The sequence below is a fragment of the Mustela lutreola genome, chromosome 10 (assembly GCF_030435805.1).
Source record: "Mustela lutreola isolate mMusLut2 chromosome 10, mMusLut2.pri, whole genome shotgun sequence".
NCBI classification, from domain to species: Eukaryota; Metazoa; Chordata; class Mammalia; order Carnivora; family Mustelidae; genus Mustela; species Mustela lutreola.
Window position 1 is genome coordinate 105,614,564 of NC_081299.1, and position 19,995 is coordinate 105,634,558.

Below are 19,995 nucleotides of genomic sequence, written 5' to 3' on the forward strand. Positions count from 1 at the left end.
TTGCGCAATGATTTCATGGATACGACCTGCAAGGCACAGGATGGAAAAGAAAAGGAAACTCACACACGGGACATTCAGGACACTTAAAATCTTTGTGACTTGAATGACGTTATCAACCAAGGGAAAGCACAGTCCAGAAGTCGGGAGAGCATGTTTGCAAACCATGGATCTGGCAGGTTCTCAATATCCACAATAGCTAGAGATCCCAGGAACTCAACAACATCAACAACAAGAGAAAAACAAGTCAAATGTGATGTGTGAATGTACACATGGGCAAGAGACCTAACCTCAAAGCTATACGCAAGGAACGAAATTGCAAGCGATGAGATACCTTTATGCATCCATGAGGTTGGCTCCCCATGGAAAAAGTAAAACAAAACAAAACACAACAAAGCAAAGCAAAACAAAACAAAACACTCGGGAGAAAGGAAAAGACCAAGCCATGGCAAAGATAGAGAGAATTAGGAACCTTGCTGATTGGGTGTGGTAGGAATGTTTAAGGGTATGGTTGTGAAATCAGTATGACAGCTCTTCCCAAAAATCAACTTTAGTGGGACACCTGGGTGGCTCAGTCTGTTGAGTGCCTGCCTTCGGCTCAGGTCACGGTCTCAGGATCCGGGGATGGAGTCCCGCATCGGGCTTCTTGCTCAGCCGGGAGCCTGCTTCTCCCCTGCCTGCTCTGCCTGCCACTTCTCCTGCTTCTGCATGCCTCTTTCTCATGCTGACAAATGAATGAATAAACTGTTTTTAAAAAATCAACTTTCGCACTACCGTGTGTTTTAGTACTTGCCCTTCTGTGCTAGGTACCCACATTCATGAACAGGATAGTGTGGTCCTGGAGACTTATCTGAGCACACCTTCTCATGGCAGCATGGTTCCTAAAAGCTAACCCATGAACGCAATCCAAGTATCTGTCCAGGGAGGAACAGATGTTGTATATACAGACGTTGGGATAGTATTCATTCGCTAAAGAGGACAAAAACATTGACATGCGCCACCCCGTGGGCGAAGGTTGAGGAGGGTATGCTAAGTGAGAGGAGTATGCATGAAGATAACCAACTTTGACTCCACTCTGAGGACCTACCTAGAGTGGATTCCGAAGGACAGAAAGTAGAATGGTGTTTGCCAAGGGCTGGAAGGAGGCGCTCGCGGGAAGAGTCTGACGCATGCTAAAGAGCTTTAGATGGACAAGATGCCAAGGAGATGGGAAGGTGGGTTCCAGGGAGCTTGGACAAAGACATTAATGCTTTTTAAGACATTTAGAATGTACTCCGTGAACTTCATGGACTTCACGACCTAAAAATAAATTGCACTGAAAAGCTGCAAAGATGGAGAAATGAACACAGGACCACTTCATCTGGCCCTTTATACCCTTTCCAGGTAGGTCCTCTCTCAGCCATTCGACTTCTGCCATTTTCCTTGAGACAACATGGAGCCAACAAAATGTCCTTCTGTGCCTACTTCGAGGTTGAAAAACAGAATTGCCCCACCCGGGACAACTTTATGTGAGAAGGTATTTTTCAGAGTTAATTTCTTGAGGCCTGTTATTCCTTGATCATGTTTTGAAACAGAACCCAAACTGAACATTCTCCTTCGTCTGCTTGATTTTTCCTTCCCTGATTTTTTCCCCCCACTCAGAACCCATTGTTGATGCAAGGGCCTTGGGTGTTCCTATGCCTGTCGTCATCTACTGACTTTAGCTTCTGCTGTTTCCAGTTTTGCTTACGTGTCATTCCTTTACCAAGTCAACTTTCCTGAGGCTCATTATGAATAGTAAAATATTTTCGGCCCCAGTTGGATTGAAAGAACTGACATCGAGCACTGTGCACGTCTCAGCTACACAACACAATGACTTCATTTTCCTAGGCCCTAAAAGGATGACCAGAATAAGTGGTGTTCACAAGGATTCCTGACCATGGGGGTGGGCGCAGGGAGTTCTTGGACATATTCCTTGGCTGTCTAGGAGTATGTTCCCAGGCGTGGAACTCTGGGATCCTACGGTACATTGTTGGTTGGGAGCATAGGAGCTAACAAATGCCGGTGAGGACACGGAGAACAGGGAACCCTTGGACACCATCCGTGGGAATGCACACTGGGACAAGTCACTGTGCAACACAGTATGGAGGGTCCCACAGTCTAGAGATGGACCAACGCACCAAACAGTGCCATGCGAAAGAAAAGAGCAAGCGTTCCGTGAGACAAACGAAGAATACTCTGAAAGAAGGCTGCAGAGTCATTGGAGAGAAAGGCCCGAAAGGCCTCACTGAGGGGGACAGCGCTGAGGACAGAATGAAAACAAGGGAGCTAGTCCCGCACAAGTCTGGCTGCCCTGTGTCATGAAGAGGGAAGGCACCTCTGCCTTAGAGCCTCACTACCAGAAGCTGGGTTGGCCAGAGGACATGAAAGAGGCATCCAGTGTGGCTGGAGAGCAACTGGGAGCAGAGCAGAGGGTAGTGAGGAAGGCAGGGACAGGGCCTCAGGCCTGGGAGACAGGTAGCGATCTCTTGTCCCTCTGCAACGGCATTGCCCCAATACCCTGCATCTTCAAATGCACGGACTGAATGCCCCACGGTTGTTGCAGAAGAGGAATGGAGGCACAATTTCGCATGTTTCCTCCACATCACCATACTTGTGAGCCCGTGGTTGTGACTGAGGCTGGACTAGCAGAGGATTTTCCCCAACTTAGCACCCATCATTCGGGGAGCCATTCAACTCAGAATCTGAGTTTCTGGGCGCATGTTGGCCTTGCCACTGCCTCCGTTCCTGGCACTGTGAGCCTCGATGGATGGCAGCCCCAACCATCTGGGCATGCTTTTCGCTTCAGAGTCCGAGAAGAAAAGGGGAACAAGGGAGAAGTGGACCATGAGCAAAGAAACTAGGAAGTGCGCAACTCCTTGCCTGACATCTAGAGAAACACGAGGCATGCTATTTCATCACGTTGAGTAAGTACATCGTGTGGCTCAGAAGCCACTCGCTAACCACCCAGAGCTTGGAGAGTGATGCCTCCACCACAGGTCGGGATCCCTGGGAGCCACTGGGAAGGCTGCTCCCCTCATATACCAGAACGAGGGAAAGAGGTCTCATTCTAAAGCTATGTGGGAAACAACTGAACCGTTTCACTACCGAGGATGACCAAGTCTGCATCTGCGTGCATTTCCACCCCATCATGGTGCCCCATTATAATGACGCCAAGAGGGAAAGGGACGGTTCCAAAACGACACAAAGCCGGGACCCAGGCCTCCTCGGAGTGTTCCTCCAGGCCACGTCCCACCCCTTCCTGCAATTCATCTGGCCTTCTATGTGTGCCTCTGATTCCCGTGACACCGTCGCACACATACCACAAATACGGTCTACATACACCCTAAGATGTCCCAAGGAACTAGATTCTCCCTGGTCCCCACTATGCAGGTTGGGAATGTGGGCACTAGGGGAGACACACAATGACTGAGGACACAGGAGTGGGAAAGGACAGAGAACAAACGTCTGACTTCAGCTCTGTCTCCTGAAAGGGAGGACCTGAGTGCCAATTCCAGAGCATGGTGCCTCTGGCACTTTTGGCTCATTGTGTACAGTCCCGGGGAAGAGAGGTCAAGAGTCAAGTGAAGGGGCTGCAGAGAGGGGGTGACTTTAAGAAGGGCCCCAGGTATTAGAATCCTGAAAGCGTGACCTCATATTCTTCATGATAGGCCCCAACCGAACTTGGAACTCTGGTAACCAGGCACCCACTTTCAAAGGGCAACCTGCTCTCCAGCACACTTGAGTGGAGACCTTCGACAGAACACCATGTTCAGTTGTTGTCTTCCTACTTCCAGGGGTGCTGGGCCCACGGGAGCCCAGAGCCAGAGACATTACTGCAGTTGCAGACAGTGCTTCAGCCCTCTTTTCCGAAGCTTCTGGTCATGGGGCCGGAGACACCAACAGGTAACACAAGGCAGCTCGGGGCAGCCCACTGGAGAGCGGGCAACAACTGTGGTCCCACCTCAGCGGGCACACACCACTGTCCCTTACTGTGTGGGAGCGCGTCTCTCTCTCTCTCTCTCTCTCTCTGTGTGTGTGTGTGTGTGTGTGTGTGTGTGTGTTTGTAGAAGTGGGGACAGGGGATGAGGGATATGCCCTTCCTGGGCAGAAGCAAGCTGCCTGGTGTTGGAGGCTGGACCCATCTGTCATGTTCATACCCCAGGTCATAGCAGGCTGGATGAAAAGGGGAGGGCTGACACAATGATAAGGCTCATGGAGGTCATGAGCCTTAGAGTGTCCTCTGGCTACCTCCTTGCTCGATGTCTTTTCAGCCATCCCTCTTAGCCTGAACTGGAGAACACGATGTCTAGTGGGGGTGTCCCCTGGTGGCAATGTTCCGGGAGGCTGCTAATGGCTCTTGGCCCTGTGTCTATGGGGCACTGCATTTTCAGAGCTGCACCCCAGAGACTGTGAATGAGCTGGCTGGGGACTGCAACGACTCCAACTCGCTGGACAAGGGTCAGGTGTCCCAGGCCACCCAGGATCAGTGCTGCTCTGAGGTGAGAATAGGAAGAAGCTCCTCCACACCCAGGGCCCCCATGCAACGATGGGGACAAACCTGGGGCCTTCCCAGAGTGTTTCCACTTGACTATTCCACCGGCCCCACCCCAGAGTAACCCACACCTCCGCACATATGCCACACCTATGAGTAAGTAAGGGAGGAAGACACTCTTCACCTACGTGGGACTGGTAGAGAATAGAGTGAATGCTTTCCGGGGCATGGGGGGAAGTTGTTTTGCTTTCTTTCCTCTGGCCTTGTGTTGCTTTTCACGAAGCCATGAGTATCTGGGCCTTTTCCCACGGGTTTTACGATTTTTCCCTACTCATGCCAGCTAAGCTGTGGAGAACCCAGCTGGGTTCTGGAGAACTGGCCCACGCCCTTCTAAATCCTCATACCAGATAGGGTGATTGAACCTACCAAGGGGCCGGTGGGATCAAGCCATTCTACAGGTCTTTCTGGAATGTATCATCTCTCAGAACACATCGAATCCTAGGAGGTCCACCAGCTCACAGGCTCTTTCCCTCTAGGTCCTCACAGTCCCCCCTAAAGGACGTGGTCTGCCACAGTGACTCGGTCTAGCATTGCTGCTGGAACTTGACGTGACTCAAATTGCTTGCCCATTCCAGCAATGCTGCAAGGAACGGGCACCTCAAGGGTCCTCACAGATGATTTGGGTCACTCCATCTGCCAGACCGTAGACCCAAAGATTGGGTGGAAGGCCTCCGATGCCTCCTGGCCCAGGTAGCTGGCTCTGGCATGAGCTGCTGCAAGGCTTCAGCTACTCCACCTCCCTTGACAAGCAGCAGGGACCTCAGGCCACCAACAACATCCAGTCCTGGTCTGGGGTGAGAACGGGCCCAGGTTCATGGCCAGTCTCAGGACCCAGAGATGACCGGGGCCAGGCCACAACCCAGACTAGACACAACTGGCTGCCCTGGGGCCTGCCAAGGAAGGTGGTTTCCCCCTGAACCTTTCTGCCCCTGACAGCAACAGGCCAAACCGCATCAGCATAGGCGAAATGCCATGCAGCCCATGCTTTGGACAGATCTCAGACCCAACGCGGATGATCTTGAGCAGGCTTGGAGATTCTCAACCTCTCTTTTGTCCTCTCGACAGCAGGGCTCCTTCCTCAGGACTCCATGGCATACACATACAGATCTTCATACAGGCTGGGAAGAGACAGACAGGCTATTGCTGTCCAGCTAACCACACATGTTGAAGGCACCAGTACATTTAAGCCTAGATGGGTCCTTTGGAGGTTGCTTTTAGGTTTTCAGCCAAGAACCTTTTTTCTGGGTGGGCACACAAGTCCCTCGTCGTCTTGCCCAAGTTCCCAAAGGGATGGGAGGATGCAGTCTGAGCTCCAGACCCTGCTCTTCCTGGGGCTTCACGGCGTTGAAGCTGACTATGTTGCTCCCCACCCCGCCCCCTTGTCTGCCTGCTGAAAAAGGCATCATCCCTGTCCCCGGACGAGGCCTGCACGATGCTGGCGCTCAGAGAAGGCGCAGTGCAGAGATGGGGACATTCCCTGCTGCTATCCTTCCCGGATAGAAGCCTCTCAAACGTCACCACCATGTGCTCCATCTATCAGATGTTCACGTCAGCCCAGCAGGTCCTGGATCAGCAGTTCCCTAGGTGAGTGCCCACCCCATAGCCAGCACAAGGGGGAGCCTTCCGTCTACTAGTTGTAGGTCTTGGGAATGTCACTGCACCTCTCTGACTTTCCCTCGCCTGTCCGGAAAAGTGGAGGTGCTAAGAGGATGAACCTCGTAGGGCGACTGCAGGGAGTCATGGGAGGAAACATGGCACGCGCCTCTCTGGGGCCCGGCTCTGCAGAAAGGGCTGCTGGACATGCTGGGCATCTTCGCGCTGAACATTTCCCTCTCCAGGGAAGACGCGTTCAGGCTCAACCCTCACAGGCCTGTGGTCCTGCTGGGTCTGTAGAAAGGAAACGGAAAGCTGGCAGCTTGCCTATTGGCAAAGGACCTCTGAGATGCCATCTAGCTGCTCCTGACTGTGGTCCTTTATGTGCCCAGGTCGAGGGGACACTGGGAGCAGGCAGAGCAGCCCAAGGGCCACTCAGGATTTGCAAAGTCTTGCTTGGGATGATTTCATTCAATCATGGCTCTTAAGCACCTAGGAATGCAGGCACTCTCTAGTCACCAAGAGCAGTGAATGGGTAACGTAGAGACAATGTCTGGGTCTCCATTCTCGTCCCAGGGTCACATAGGCACTCTCCACATCCTAAGCACGCATGTCTAGCGTTCATCAGATGGGGCATCTCTGTGACCTACTCTAGGGAAGAATGGATCCACCTCTCTTGGGACCACGAGGATGCACCTCTACGATCAAGGAAGAACAGGATAGGTCTTTGGGTGCCAGAGGAGGTCCTGCTGCCTCCAAAGAGCGGGGTGGGAAGCGACAGGGGATGTTGCTGGCGAGGGATGTTCAGAACCATGGATCTCCCAGGACTCTCGATTTCCACGGGAGAGCTCAGTGGGGCGGCTTCCTCTGAAGAAGCCAAAGAGTCCGAGAGAGGTGTGGACGGGATGCCAAGCACTCTGGGAAGCAGAGCCCATTGTGGGCTGAGGTGGTGCCTACAACAGCCATCCCTTGGATGGTCCATTCTTGCTCCGCCTGCCCCTATCCATACCCACCTCCGCCGACCACCACCAGTGGGGCCAAGGACAGAAAGGGTGGGGACCGGACCACTCACCCGTCGGCCTCCAACCAAAGCCCAGACACTGGTCTGCAGGGAGGATGCATGACTGAGGGGCCAAAGGACAGACCTATGGGAGGTCCCTCCCTCATCCCACGTGGTCAGCAGTCAGCAAGGACAGCTCCAGAGGGGTTGCACGTGGGCTGGCGCCATTCTGTGGGGCCCACACCGAAAGAATGGTGCTGTGGGAGTAGCGTGGAAAAGGAAGGGAAGGCCAGGTCTCTGACTCTGCCCCACATTTGACTTTCCCCAGCACTCTGTGTCCCATCTTGGGAACCTGGCCCGAGCAGACACGGCAGGATATCGGGCAGTCCCTGCACACTGCCCATGTGGAGGTCAAGGGGGCCTATGTGCACGTCACGTGGCATGACCGGGACCTGAACACCCATGCCCCCGTTCCGCTGAGGCAGCGGCAACTTCTGCAGCTCACAGAGGCTGAGGCGGAGGGTAAGGGGCATTGCAAGCTGGGGAGGCCATCTGGGATGGGGCTCATGGGCTGGGTATTCCTTGAAAGGCCATGGGATCCGTCCTGTTCAGGGAAAGGCACATGGAGTGTCAGTGATGTGGCTGAATCGTTCCCCTTACTCCCACCCCCGTGTCCGCTATGCGACGCGTTCCAGCAGCTGAGCCGGCCAAAGAGCCTCCCATGGAGCGAGAGGCAACCCTGGCTCTGCATCAGCCATCACCTTCAGGGTCCGAGCCAGCCTCCCCTCCACCGGCTGCTCCAGAACTGGAACAGGGGCTCCTAGGTTACGGATGGTCGCCGGGTCCTGAGGCACAGACGGCTGGGCCATCGGCTTGCCTGGGAGTTTGCACGCCAGCTGTCTCAGGTGCCACTGAGCCCACTCCAGCCGCAGAGGCATCCTGCCAACCCAAGAAGCGGCTCAAAGAGAAGGAGCCTGACCTCCTGGACTTCCCTCCCAAGCTGGTGGCAGAGCAGCTCACCTACATGGATGCGGTGAGCAGCTGGGCCCCCCAGGGCAGGAGGGCAGGGCCGGCTTTTCTTCTGCTCTCCGCTGCCCTATACCGGCTTTTCCCTGATGTGGACTCCTAGGATATAGGGCCAGATCTCAGCTGCAGCCCTAACCGGCCGGGGAAACCCATCAGGGTTTTTAGACCTGAGCTTTCACTGTCCAGCTGCGGACTGTGGAGACAGGCACGGAGAAGGACTGAGGCAGAGGTACCACGCAGATGCAATGAGTCAGAAGCGAGAGCCCGTAAATGGGAAGGCTCTGGTCCCCCGCGGGGAGGAGGGCAGCTCCCTGGGTGCAATCCCGTCCACGGGTCGCCCACCCATCTGCCTGGGAGCCTGAGCACCATCAACCGGGCTTAGGCATCTGATGCGTCCTGAAGGACAGGCTAGACACGGAAAGCCATGCTTTCAGCCACCAGGTGACAATGGGCACCTGAAAGGAGACAGGGACCGCAGGGAGGAGCATTTGGAGGAGGAGATGCCCCCTTGGGAGCACCACCTGGAGCGGCCCCCTGGACATGGAATGATCAGGGTGCACACGCCTTCCTCCCTTCCCTTGCCTCTCTTGGCTCCTGGGGCATCCCGCACTGGCTTCCCTCGGAGAAGAAGAGGGGCATGAAATCCAGGCTCTCTAAGCAGGCTCCGGCCACATTCGCAGCCTCCTGAGCTCCAGCTCTGACCTGGGACCCCTCCCGAGGACATGAGCCTTGCATGGGCGAACATGTGTGGGGCTCAACACACCTCCCCCTGTCCCCTAGGAGCTGTTCAAGAAGGTGGTGCCCCATCAGTGCCTGGGCTCCGTCTGGTCCCGGAGGAACAGGCCTGGCAACGAGCACCTGGCACCCACAGTCCGGGCCACCATCGCCCAGTTCAATGCTGTGGCCAGCTGCATCGTCACCACGTGCCTTGGCGACCCAAGCATGACAGCGCGGGACAGGGCCGTGGTGGTGGGCCACTGGATCCGGGTGGCCAAGGTATGCTGTGGGAGGCCCAGCTCCCTGAGGCTCTCCTGAGCCTCGGGAACTGCTCTTCTGTCTTGCTCCCTTCTCAGGGCTGAAGGCCCTGCTCTAAGGCCTGTGGTCCCTAGGCTCTTCCTCCCGGGGGCATGGCCCAACGTTGGGACGCTCAGTTCCCACGTGACTCCTCCTTTGCAGTGAGGGAAAATCCTCCCTCTCGCCAGCAGTGTTCCTCTTTAGGGCTGACCTGTGCCCTTCTGCAGCTCCCTGGACATCAGCTTCACCCGTGGGGGAGCCCTAAACCGAGGGGGGCACTAAAGCTCTCGAGCATCTGGGGCTCCTGCTCTCCCACTGACAGCTCCTTCTCTTCCCTCCCCCAGGCCTGTCAGATCCTAGGGAACTACTCCTCCCTGCGTGCCATCCTGGCGGCTCTGCAGAGTGCCTCCATCCACCGCCTGCAGAGGACATGGGACAACGTTTCCAGGTGAGGAGGCTTCTCTGCAGGAGGGACCAGGATGGAGGCGGGATCTCCCCCAGGCCTGTCCTTTGCCCCCCTCAGTCAGCTTGGACCTCCTGGGAGGCAGCAAACCCCGACCAAAGGACCTGGGCCCGGGGCTGCTCCTCTCAGCCTTCCTGGGGAACAGGCCACCAGGCCTCTTGCTTGAGAAATCCAATGTCCTCCATGCCCCACCCTGGCCTCAGCTGAATCCCATATTTCCACGTGGTGACTTGGCAGCCACTGAAGTCTCGGCCCATGGTTCAGCCAGAACCCCACCCAAACCGAGCTGTTCAATTAAGCTGGGAAGGGACGCCCAGGGGGACGCCCAGGAGAACTCCCTCCCATGTCCTACGAAGACCCCAGTGCTCAGAGCAGCCCAGAGCAAACCCTCAGCCAGCCCCGGGGACATGCGGGGCTTCTCCAAGAAAAGGGACTCGCACTCTACCCTGCCACGTTAGGACTCCCCTGAGCCTAACTTCTTTCCCTCTCTTCTAGGAAGAGCTTCCGAACATTCCAAAAGCTCTGCAGAGAAGACAACCCCCAGGGCAGGGAACTACTCATCAAGGTAGCACGGGAGGTGCAGGGCTCCAAGGACAGGAGAGGGGTGTGAGGAGGCATGATCCTGTGTGGATGAAGTAGGGAATGGCCTGAAGCATTCCTCGGGGAGCAGAAGCCTTTGGCAGGAATGTGCTGACAGCCTGGGCTGAAGATTCCCCCTGGGGCTGGGACAAGCGGGTGCTGCCCATCCACACTCCCTAGGCTAGATTTCAGGTCTCTCTGTGTCCATCGAGAAGGTCCACCTGGGGGCCCACATGAACGCGGACAGCCCAGAGGACAGGCCCCTGCTCACAGATGGGGTGGGGATGGGTTGTGGGCCACAAAAATGATGATCCTAAGAGGATCCTGAGTGCTCAGGAGACCACAGGAGGTAGGTGGAGTTCCCCCTTCTGCCCATGGGAAAACAGGCTCAGGGAGGCCAGGCTCCAAGCTGCAGGTCCCCCATGGACTGAATGGGGGAGCTGAGATTGTTCTACAAGGACTCGTGGCATGCTTCAGGGGAATGGAGCGTCAGTATCAGCAGACGTAGGTCGGACGTCTAGGGTCTGCAGTCAAAGACGGTGGGCGCAAGGGGACTGAGGCTATTCTGCTCTCAAGGATCTTGTCCTTGGCCCTCTAGACGCGGCCCTCGAATAAACTGGCCAGCCTGGTGAGGCAGCTGCAGAGAGCGCGGAAGGGGCTGCCCAAGAAGGTGAGTGTGCCTGAGGGACAGGGCCTCCAAGGCCAGGGGAGAGGGGCTCCTCCCTGAGGGCTAGAAGCGTCCAGATCAGGACAGGTGGGACCTGCCACTCCAGCTCCACCTCCAGCCACCACAGTTGCTCAATGTCTTCCCCCCCCCCCCCCCCCCCCCCCCCCCCCCCCCCCCCCCCCCGTGACCAGGAGGAAGCAGTCTAGCAGGCTGGGTAGAGAATGGATTTGGGGCTGGGGAGGGGCCCAGGGCTCCATAGCCAGGGGTTTTTTGAATTTCAAAAAGCAGGCCCTGGAGGGGATTAGGAGGAGTCTGATGTTCTGGGAGGGTGAGGGGAAAGCGAATCCAGGGGAAGCAACTAAGGGTCCTAGGCCCTTTTCCATGTGGGAAAGTGGGGTGGGCCAGGACGCTGAAGTCTTTTCGGGGAGGGCCCCTGTGGGCACCAGACAGCAGGGACGCATCCATCCCAAACCTACCCCTCATGACACAGGGTGTCGTCCCATACCTTGGCACTTTCCTCTCCGACCTGGTGGTGCTGGATACAGCAATGGAGGACTACCTGGAGGTGGGTGAGCCTGAGGATTGTGGAGGAGGGACCAGAGTCCTGAGGACAGGGAGCAGAGAGTCCCCGGACTGAGCCCTGAGCTCTGAGTCCTTCGGAGACCTCCCTTCCCCACAGCCTCACAGCCGCCCCTAAGAACTGGCATCTCTTGCCCATCTCAGTGCTGAGGGAAGGGACTCTGCGCCCATCTCAGTGCTGCGGGAAGGGAGTCTGCACCCAGACGGGTGGCCCAGGACTGGGCAAGCGCCAGCGCATCCTGAAGGTGAAGCTGCATGCGCTCTGTGTGCATGGGCTGCAGCCTCTCCCTCAGACCTTGCCTGTCGGGGACAGTGAAGTCAGGACCCTGCACATCAGCCACACTTCAGGAGCCCAGCAGGCCCTGCCTGCCTGAGGCGTCTGCCGCTCCCTTCAGTCACCACAGACTGTTGTGCTGCAGGGGGCTGACCTGGAGCCCTTTCACCAGCCCCCAGTCTTCCTTCCTCTGGACCCCAGGGCTTGCCCTAACCCCAGTCTCATTGTGTGTGTGGCTTGGCGGCCCCCTCCTGGGTCCTGGCCTACACGCAGCCTCAGAACGGGTGGGTGTAAGCTGCTAGGACTGACCGGGGGCCTCTTTCTGAAGGACAACGGTTGTCTGCTTTCCAGGGCAATGAGATCAACCACCGCAAAAAGAATAAGGTGAGCATACGTAGCCCTGGCTGTAGGGAAGGGCAGGCAACCCCTATCAGAGACGCCCCTGGGAAGAACATTGCTTGGCTCCATCCACTCCCCTCCATCTCCCATTTCCTGGGACAGGTTGCTAAGAATGAAGTGCAGGACCCATCGAGTCAGTCAGTAGGGATCCAGAAGGGCATCAAGGAGAACTTCCCTTGATGGAGGAGGGGCTAATTCTACTAGCCTCTGAGAACAGTTTGGGACCAGAGGAAGTTGCATGCAGGAGGGTGGTCATGTGTGCCAAGACCCAGGACCCGTCCCCTGTCCCGCTGCTCGGCCCTCACCTGGCCCTGTAGCTTCCCCACCCAGGCTCGGGGTGCATCCTGTGCCTCTCTCCCGGCCCAGGAATACCGAGTCCTCACGGACATCATGCTGCTCCAGGCGGCGGCAGAGAATTACTGCCTAGAGCCCCAGCATCCATTCACGGCCTGGTTCTGGGCTGTGGAGCGGCTCAGCGAGGATGACAGGTGAGGCCCACTCAGGAGCTGGGTCAGGTGACGTCGGGGTGGACTCTTTCTGCTGGCCCCGCCTGGGATCCTCCTTCTAGGGCTCCCTGGGCAGCCAGACACCAGTTGTGGGAAAACCCTGGGAGGGACTCCTGAATGCCAGCTGCTGCTCAACTCACAGGTGTCCCTCTGTCCTTAGCTACAACCTGTCATGCCAGCTGGAGCCGCGGTCCTAGCTGGCCAGCAGAACACAAGCACCAGGACCACTGGCTACAGCCACCATCAGACCTGAACCCGTACACACTGGCTGAGCCAAGGATTGCCCCTCGGCCCCTGGGCTACTTGTGGTGCACGAGCCCCATCTGCTGCTCAACAACCCTTCCTCTCCCCTACAGAATTACTTGTTCTGGAGGGGGCAATATTGAATATAAATAAAGGGTTGTTATTTAACCACAACAACAACAACAACAACAACAACAAAAAGGAATGAGAACCCTTGGGATTAAAGTTTTCTTACCAAAATAGTAATAGTAATAATAATAATAATAATAATAATAAAGGTTTTTATTTTCTCCTCTACCAGCCCACGTGTGCGTTTGGTTCTTTTATTTCCTACGGTAATGTACAACGTGTACAGACTCTCTTCTTCATTCCTGAACCCAGAAATCTTACAGAGTCAGCAGCTATTCAATGGGGCAGAAAGGAGAGGAGCCAGCCCTCCTCACTTCTGGTGGCACTACTCAATACTGGTGGCACCTCCAAATGCCGTTTCCTCAGAGGACAGGTTCATTTCTGTGTCAGGCATCTGAGCAAACAGCAGAGACAGCCCTCAGGACCCCTGAGATGGAGACGTTGCAGGTCCTTCCCCAGGAAGGCAACATACCCTGACCAGGAGAGTCCTGGAGAGTTCCTTCCCCTCCCCAGAACTATGTGCTGCCCAGGAGAGGGGCTGCTTCTCTCCCCTCTAAAGCAAGGAGGACGATGTCTTGCTTCCTTGGGGATATGCTATGTGTGCGTGTGCTTGTGTGGGTTTGGACCCAGTATTTGGGACTGACGGTTGTCGAGGTCAGTCTCCTGAATTGCATCAGCACGATGTAGGGAAAACACATGCAAAGAGATCCAACCCTGCCTGTGGAAGCTCCAAAACCTGAGGAAGATATTTTGTAAATGGAAGAAGGGCAGGCAGGACATCCCGTCCTCAGTTTCCCTATAGGCTCTCCAGGTTCACCCTTTACCAAGACTGGAATCCCCCTGGGATCCTTATCCAGGATCTCTGGATTCCTTTTCCCTGCTTCTTTTGGGTGAGGCTGGAGAAAAACTAAAGAAACTGGGAGGTGTCCCTGGCTCTATTCACATCTATGCTGACCTAGGAACTAGGATGTCCAGCCATCCTGCATTTCCTTACGCAGTTCTTGGCAAGGCCGTGGGGCCCTTCAGGCCCCTGACCCTCTTGGTCAGGTCCATGGTAGCCACTGCTCCCTGACTGGGGCCTGATGGAGCAGAGATTGGTTCTCCCTTGCCAGGATAAAGGTTCGGATCCTTGACCAGAGAAACCCCACACTCTCCTGGCTGGCCAAGGGCACTGTCAGGTCCAGGTGGTTCTGAAGTCCCTGGTCTCCATCATCCACCAGGTGACACACCCATGTTCCACTCACTTGTCTGAAATGGGGAACTCGCCTGACCCGGTAGACCAACACACACAGGGAATGTGAGCAGGGGAGAAGCATCTATCCTGCAAATGGATGTGAAACGAAGCAAGGGTAGGAATCCTTCTCTCCAGACACAACAGACTCTGAACCAAAGGGGGGAGGTACGAAGCCACAGAGAAGGACACTACTTCCTCGCAAGGGAGGCCATGTAATAGGAGAGAACATCTCGAAATATGTAGACACGCACCAGGGGAGCACCCAAAGGCATCCTACAGTGCATAACAAATTAAGTCACCTTTGACAGCAGTACCATGCAGTGGGGGACTCTAACACCCCACATCTGCTAATGGACACAGGATCCAAACTGACAATCAACAAGGAATCTATGGCTTTGAGGGATGCACCCGTTTCAACACGTAGATGCAGAACCTTCCACCCTGAAACAGCAGCATCCGCAGTGCTTTCCAGTGCACATGGAACATTCTCCAGAGTAGATCACACGTTAGGGCACAACCCAAGTCTCAACAAACTCCAAGAGATGGATATCATCCCACGCATCTTTTCTCAGCACGATGCTATGGAACGCCAAATGAACCCTAAGAGCAACCCTGGAGAGACCACGAATCCATGGAAGTTCAATTACATGCTACCCAACCAGCACTGGGTCAACCCGGAATCCAAAGAGGATGTCCAAAATTACATGGAAGCAAAAGGACTCGCCAAGGGTCCCCAACCTTGCAGATGCAGCGCCAGGGAATCTAAGAAGACAGGATCCAGCACCACAAGAAAAATCCCCAATACCATCAGCTGACACATAAGGACCTAGCCAAAGCACAACACAGAGCTCCTGAGCAGTCGCTCAGCCTGGGCGAGTTGGAGCTCCTGCTATGGGTGCAGGCTTAGCTTCCATCTCGACTCTAAGTCCCAGCCTGGGGGGTGCTCTTTCCTTTCTCCCAGAACCATCCCCACCAGGGCCACTGGGGAATCAACCCTTCAGGGGGTTCTCGGCAGAGAGAAATGGCCCAAAGGGCCCAGGAAACAACCACCCCTTCCCCGCTGGTGGATCAAGGTGGCCCATTAGCGTTCCCTCTGTGGAACATTCCACAGTGCTTTTGGGGGGACGACCCTCTCAGGCTCTGATGCCCAGGGTTTCTCGGCAAAGGGCAGATTCCGACTGAGTACCCCTGGGAGGGAACTGACACTCTGCACTTCCAGCATGCTCGCAGCTAATGCCCCGGCCACCTGTCCCCGGAGCACACGGAGAGACAACTTGCCAGCGGACCACTGGACAAAACGTCCTCTCTTTCACCACCAGGAAGAGATCGATGGGCAACCGTCTGGCAGCCACAAAGAGGTGTTTGATTGTCAGGAAGATCAACAGCCAGGCAGGGCTTGGTCCACCCCCCACAGGCCTCTCCTCCTCTTCTCCTCCAGAGTATAGGGAGGCAGGATGGCAGGAAAGACAGTTTGTTCAGTGGAAGCGAAATCCTGAGCTTGAGTCCCTTTCTCCCTAGTAGCCTGGGCACTCCTACGCTGCTTCCACTGTGGCCTCTGTGCAAGGCCATTCGAAACACCAGTGCTGGCTTGCCAAGTTCCGGGATCCTGGGCAGAAAGCGATGGAACACAAGAGAGTCCCAGGGAAGTGACAACGGGTTTGGTCATGAAAGCTTGAAGCTGTCAAAGACCATCTCTTGCCCTATGTTCCCTTGGTCAGAAACCTTTCAGCAACCGCTCAGAGGAGAGACAGGCAGGTACAGAGCAGGGATGGGGAACCCTGGGAGCCACTGTGGACCGAACCTGGTGGTCTCTTCTCCACAATTCACACAGACCAAGATACAGACGGAAGACTTAACATCCGTGGGTGTTTTGTTAACATGGGCTTTGATTCATGTGTGACTTTTCAGAAACAGAAAAGAATAAAGGGAATCAGGAAAGAGAGGCCATCAAAAACACCGGCTCAAATATAGGGAACATACTGGTGGGAACCAGGTGGGCGGAGGGGTGGAAGTGGGGGTTGGGATTAAGAAGACACTTACTGTGCTGAGCACGGAGTCACATACAGAACTCCTGAATCCCTACTCTTCAACTGAAACGACGAAAATACTGTACGTCCATTAGACTGTATTTTCAAAATTGTCTTTGAAAGGTGGGTATTAGGAGATCGAAGATGAGATTACGCTCTGAGAGTTTCCCAATCAGGTCTCCTCCGGCTGTACGTGAATGCACATTAAAGATCAGTGAAAGAGCCCAAAGACAAAAGTGACATCTGTTGATATGGAAAGGCCAGTGCCCACCTCTGTGATCACAGAAAAAACACACCTTCCTATGATATTGGCTGTCGTAAAAGCATTTCACCCACGTCCCCTTGGAGCTACGCTCCTCTGGTATTTCCATTCTACCTCGTTGTGTGTCTTCATGAAGTAGTTGAAGGAAATATTGCTACCCCGTGTTTGGTGGACTAAAGCAAAGCTGGCTATTTCTAGCCCCTGGAAGACTGGAGCTAGAGGGCCTTCTGGAAAACACGGCACAACTGGATCTCTCATCGTCTTCCAGAGAAGGAAAGGGAGGCCCCACAAGGGCACCAGGGGAACAGGAACACAGAGGAGGTTCTCCTGACACCAGCTTCAGGATCCCAACTCCCTGAGCAAGAATGAAGAACCCCCGTCCCCCCACACACAATGGACACATATCACTGGAATGGGTCAGTTCCCAGGAAAAGCGAAACGCGGCCAAACATGGAAAGGTACACAATAACCTCACTGAAAGAAAGCCCACTGGGATCCCCTGCCCTGGGTCTTAAGTTCCACCTATGCATGAAGCCATTTGATAATCACAGGGGAAGGGAGGGAAAACTGAATGGGAAGCCACCAGAGAGGGAGAAAAACGATGCGAGGCTCTTCCCTAAGAAACAAGCAGAGGAGCCTAACAAATAGCAGGGAGCACATGGGGAGTTAGAGAGGAGAAGGGAGTTGGGGAAAACTGGAAGGGGAGGTGAACCTTGAGAGACTATAGACTCTGGAAAACAATCTGAGGGTTTTGAAGGGGCGGGGGCGTGGGAGGTCGGGGTACCAGGTGGTGGGTATTATAGAGGGCACGGATTGCACGGAGCACTGGGGGTGGTGCAAAAATAATGAATACTGTTATGCTGAAAATAAAGAAAAATTAAATTTAAAAAAAAGCAAAGAAACAAGCAGAGGGTTGCTGGAGGGGAGCTGGGTGCGGGTATGGGACGATTCGGGCAGGAGCATAAAGGAGGGCATGCGATGGGATGAGCACTGGGGGCGAAACGCAACTGATGAACAGCTGGGCACTACCTCGGAAGCTGATGAGGTACTGTACGGTGGCTTACTGACTTTCCACAACAACAACAAAATACAATCCAAGGTTCTGTGTTTCCTTGATTTTCAGTGTGGAAAATACGGGATGATTTCTTTTCTTCCCTCAAGCAAGGAAATGACATAGCCTATTCACGAGGAGGCAATGCTCAGGACATTCTACCCCTTTCAGCCCTAGAGAGGTTTTCAAACAGGCTTTCACCAGTTGCAGTCCTCATGCCCTTCTAGTCATTTCGGAGCACTCTTGACAGGGGGCAAACCCTTTTTTTCTTCAAGGTGACTCACCCCAAGCAGGTAATATCCCTACGTGCCACAGGAGCGACTACAGGTGCGCCCCCTCCATCCTTTCCGAGGGCCTCACTACAAGTTTTCCAGAAAGGTGGCATGAATAGTAGTGGCTGGAAGGTGGATGCTGCATGACATCCATCCCTTTGTTCACTTGAGGGATGACTCGGGGCAGGGTCTCCATCTCAGTCGTGGACGTGCCAGAGCTCTCCAGCTCCCCTTCAGACACGGCCCTGCCCTCTCTCCCATCGAAGAACCTGCAGAACTACGTGACCATGAACTGGGAACACACAACAACGGTACAAAGGTCTTACCTGAATTCAGCTCAGCATGGCAATGACAGACTGGTCCCTCTTGGAGGTTGTTCCCAGTGTCCTTGAGGCATTCGAACCCCTTCTTGGCGGCTGACTCCAGACAGTGGCTCACCTGTCACAGTGGCTCACGATAGAGGGATGAGAAGTTCCTCGGAGACAGGTGTCACCACACCACTATCATCACCCTTTGTCGTGGAAGAAGTCTATGTCCCTCGTCGGATTAAGAAACCCTTCAAACAGGACTGGAGCAGGGTGCAATAAAAGGCTCCCTGTGAAGAAGGGCTGAGCTTGGGGACATGTCCAGTCCTATGTCTCACTGCTGCCATCACCACACACAGTGCTGCCCCAAATGGGCAGGGTACCATTTCCAGTACACGGCTCCTGCTCGCCCACCGTACCTATTCCTATCATCGCGCCATCGCATCTGGTCAGGACCCCAGCATCAGGCCTGTGCGTCTCCAGTTCCTGCTGCTGCCTGCCTCCACCAGCGATCCTGTTTCATCTCTGAATTCCGAGCGCCGCAGCATCCATCTTCCTCACCTTCACAAAACAGGATTGCGCAATGATTTCATGGATACGACCTGCAAGGCACAGGATGGAAAAGAAAAGGAAACTCACACACGGGACATTCAGGACACTTAAAATCTTTGTGACTTGAATGACGTTATCAACCAAGGGAAAGCACAGTCCAGAAGTCGGGAGAGCATGTTTGCAAACCATGGATCTGGCAGGTTCTCAATATCCACAATAGCTAGAGATCCCAGGAACTCAACAACATCAACAACAAGAGAAAAACAAGTCAAATGTGATGTGTGAATGTACACATGGGCAAGAGACCTAACCTCATAGCTATACGCAAGGAACGAAATTGCAAGCGTTGAGATACCTTTATGCATCCATGAGGTTGGCTCCCCATGGAAAAAGAAAAACAAAACAAAACACAACAAAGCAAAGCAAAACAAAACAAAACACTCGGGAGAAAGGAAAAGACCAAGCCATGGCAAAGATAGAGAGAATTAGGAACCTTGCTGATTGGGTGTGGTAGGAATGTTTAAGGGTATGGTTGTGAAATCAGTATGACAGCTCTTCCCAAAAATCAACTTTAGTGGGACACCTGGGTGGCTCAGTCTGTTGAGTGCCTGCCTTCGGCTCAGGTCACGGTCTCAGGATCCGGGGATGGAGTCCCGCATCGGGCTTCTTGCTCAGCCGGGAGCCTGCTTCTCCCCTGCCTGCTCTGCCTGCCACTTCTCCTGCTTCTGCATGCCTCTTTCTCATGCTGACAAATGAATGAATAAACTGTTTTTAAAAAATCAACTTTCGCACTACCGTGTGTTTTAGTACTTGCCCTTCTGTGCTAGGTACCCACATTCATGAACAGGATAGTGTGGTCCTGGAGACTTATCTGAGCACACCTTCTCATGGCAGCATGGTTCCTAAAAGCTAACCCATGAACGCAATCCAAGTATCTGTCCAGGGAGGAACAGATGTTGTATATACAGACGTTGGGATAGTATTCATTCGCTAAAGAGGACAAAAACATTGACATGCGCCACCCCGTGGGCGAACGTTGAGGAGGGTATGCTAAGAGAGAGGAGTATGCATGAAGATAACCAGCTTTGACTCCACTCTTAGGACCTACCTAGAGTGGATTCCGAAGGACAGAAAGTAGAATGGTGTTTGCCAAGGGCTGGAAGGAGGCGCTCGCGGGAAGAGTCTGACGCATGCTAAAGAGCTTTAGATGGACAAGATGCCAAGGAGATGGGAAGGTGGGTTCCAGGGAG